Source organism: Nicotiana attenuata, chromosome 5, assembly GCF_001879085.1.
Source record: "Nicotiana attenuata strain UT chromosome 5, NIATTr2, whole genome shotgun sequence".
Lineage (NCBI taxonomy): Eukaryota > Viridiplantae > Streptophyta > Magnoliopsida > Solanales > Solanaceae > Nicotiana > Nicotiana attenuata.
The window spans coordinates 18,310,755-18,314,506 of record NC_031993.1 but is presented as its reverse complement, the minus strand read 5'-3'; positions in this window follow the sequence as shown (position 1 = coordinate 18,314,506).

Here is a 3,752-nt window from a genome sequence, read left to right as displayed (position 1 = left end):
GAAAAAGATATTTTCAAAAGAGGTTTTAAACTGAGCTAAGATATTTCTAAAGATTTAACAACTTCACTGCTTTTTCTCAAAGGGTTTACACTGCTCCTATATAGCATGATGGTTTGCTTTACGTGATTTCTTACTGCTCAGTTGTTATTTACCCTATTTACCCTTATTACTCACTGAGTTGGAGTACTCACTTTACTCCCTACACCGCGTGTGCAGATGCAGGTATTTATTCACCCGGTAGCGGGTGTTTGGCTGATCAGAAGCAGAGTGGTAGGAGTTAGCGAGGTGACTGCCAGCGTTCGCAGCACCTCTTTTCACTCTTTGTTCATTATTCCAGCTTTGTATATTTTTAGGCCTTGTAGTGGTGTTCATATTCTAATAGTTGCTCGTGACTTGTGGCACCCCGATTAGGGTTGTATTTCCGCTAATTAATATTATTAAGTCATATTTAAACTGCTTATGAACTGTTTAAATTGTTTTAAAAGGATGAATTGGGTTTAGTTGGCTGGCCTTGTCCCCACGAGAGGCGCCATCACGACCGGGTCCTGGATTGGGTCGTGACAAGTTGGTATCAGAGCCTAGGTTACTAGGTCTCACGAGTCATGAGCAGGTTAAGTAGAGTCTCGCGGATCGGTATGGAGACATCTGTATTTATCCTCGAGAGGCTGCAGAACCTTTAGGAAAACTTCACATTCTTGAATCCTTATCGTGCGTCCTTGATTCAGCTTGAAAAGAAACTCTTGAAATTCCTTCCACGCGTTCGTATGCGCGTATGAGCGCTCAGTATCATATGTGCCTTGATGGCTTGTGATTCCCCGATTGAGGTGCAAGATGTGATCTCTGTGAGCTGATGTTGGGCCAGTCTGAAAGACTTGAGGCCGGATCTTTGCCGATGGCTTGAGCACCGAGGTGCTGATTGTGTGAACAAGTGTTTGAAACTTATATGTTCAGTATTGTCCCTATTAGTGGGAGTGACGGTTGGATAGCTATATGATGAGTATGTTAGTACTGCGAGATGTTTCTATGTGACTTGGAAGTGATGAGGAAGGTCTGCTAGATGATAGATGAACGATTAAGTGTTCGATTTCTATTGTGATTTGATATGTAGCCCGAGTTATGGGCGCGTGAAGAATCTTTTCATGTCTCCTAGTTGGGAGTGAAGTAAATTTCATGTTGCAATATGAGTTCAGACTTAGGAAGACTATGTAACTGTGTCATGTGTATGACGGTGGAAGGTATACAGAAGTGTTATATTGAGGCGAAACAGGTGGGTTATCTCCTGCAGAGTGTTCTGAAGTGGTGTAATCCTTATGTGTATATTAGAAGATCTCATGTGTAATTGAAAAGTGCGTGTTAAAAATTGAAATTTCGGGTCGCCTAAAAGAGTGGGCTTAGCTGTTTCGGGGGTGAATGCGAGAATTTCAGAAGATTTATGGTACTAGATGATCTGTGACTTCACAAGCTTATAAATGATTTGAGTTAATCTCACTATGGTATTGTGGCATCAATGGAGTAAAAGTGTTATGAGTTATTGAGTGTATCTTGACCTATGGCTTCGATCCAAATGCGGGAGTCTGTTGTGAGCAGTTGATTGCACGGTTAGGTGCTATGTTGGTTCCAGTTTGGGGCATGCGAGTGAATTAGCTATGGCTAGAGTAAAGGAAAATTTTGACAAAGGTTACATTATGCTTCATGGGGAGAGAGAATCACAGGATGTCTTAATTTGTTGTTGGTAAAGAATGCTCGGCGTATAGAGCAGGAAATTGCTTGGTTGTATTAGGATGAGGGTTTCATTTTGCGGTATCGAAGTGCCAATGAGGCACGGGCGGTTCTGTTCGTTAGGTCAGATAAATGGCAGCTTGAATAAGAGGGAATGACTTGTGAGAATAGTTCCAATGTGTTCAAGAGTCTGTATACATCAATTGAGTGCTCTAGAGTTGCATGTGTGGTTGGAAACTGTGCTTACATTGGAAGAGGTTCAGATTTGTGGTATTTCTATGTTAATTATGGGGTTCTATGTATCAGTATCAGGAAAGTAAAGGTAACGGATTCGGATTCGTAGGAAGTTATTCAGATTGAAGTATTCGGGAGCATGATGTTTTTGGTAATATTTGAGAGAGTATTCAGCGGCTTATAGGTCCTAGGCAGTGTGGTCTTGTGCTTGGGTCTCGTGTAGTGAGCCTGGGACTGAGAGATTGAGGTCCTACAGCAAGAGGAAGCATCAAGTTGAATATGAATCAGAAGGGAATATAGATAGAGGGGGTAATTCGGTAGCAGACCAGACCAGTATGGTAAGGATATGATCAGTTCTTTGTATGTGTTCGAGGTAATGGGTGCTTACAGGTATTTTGCAGCAATGCTCTTAGGTTTTGATGGCATGCTTAGTTTGGTCTAGTTAGAAGGATTCAGTCCTGGCAGGTTGATTTGTGCAAACAGAACTGGGAGAGTTCTTCTTGATTTCTACTGTGGCTGGAGAGGTGCATTTTCTACGAATATGAGAGGTATGGGACGTGTAATGATTTTTCTTCTAGATGGGATCAATGGAAGTTCTTGACTAGTTGAGTGTGTAGATGTCTGTGGCTTGGAAGGGAGATAAAAGTTTTTCCAGTCATCCTTGGATGGTTTGGTATATGCGATATGTTGTGAAGGATTGAGATTTGTGTGTATGAGGTTTTAGTTCAGTTCTGAAAGGAAGTTCACAACATTATTAGGCAGCGGGTAGCCTCAGATGATTAAGGAAATGGTATTGTTATTTGGAAGTGATTTGACGAGAGTATAGGTTTCACAAAAAGGGCAATGTGATTAAGTTAATGGCACTTCAGTGGTATTGCGGCACTTTCGGGCTGGATCGACTGCTGGTATTCGAGTTGCTTATATGGCACATGGGAATTTTAGGATATCTTTCGTGGAATGATTGGGTATTAAAGGTGTGCAGGTGTTTGGCCGGCGAAATTGGGATCGGATATGATTGGTCATGCGCCGTGTGGATATGGAGACGGAAGTTCTCATATACAGGCTATAATGTGGTTGTAGATCGTGTGTTTCGGCCCTGTTTAGCAACTACCGGGATTTGGAGGCCCGAGTGGATCTTTCTTTGCTTGGTATGTTAGATTTTGGATATGATATTGGGGTGTAGACTGGTTGTCTCAGTGTTGGATTATTCTGGACTATTGTGCTATGGGCTATGCCGAAAACGCCACGGGTTGAGTGGCGAGGTATGTCGGATTATGTTCTAGCAGAGATGTTTATATTTCAAAGACCCAGCGGACGGCTGGGAAGGATTGCCTTTCTTAATTGGGCCTTCGTGGTGGATGTCAGTGCAGAGGTTGCTACCATTGATTCAGTTCCAGTGTTGAGGGACTTTTCGGATGTATTTCTTGTGGCCGGGCATGTCGTCGGGCGAGGTTGTTGATTTCGGTATTAATTTGGTGCCGGGCACCGGCAGATTTAAGGAGTTATGAGAACAGCTTCAGGATTCCTTAATAAGGAGTTCGTTGGTAGGCCAATGTGGATATGTGTTCTAGCTTGAGTCGGCTTGGTTGGCCCCAAATTGTACTATTGAGGGATATGTTGATTCGATCGTTATTGAGCTTGTTAGTGATCTGGGGAGATCTATGTGTTACTTTTCTTTGTTGTGAGACGTTATGATTGTTGGTTATGGGCACATGTGGTGCGGTTCTATTAGGAATTCATAGTGGAAGTCGAGCCAGAAGAGTAATTGGGAGTTGCTCGGAGAATGACGTACCAGTTAT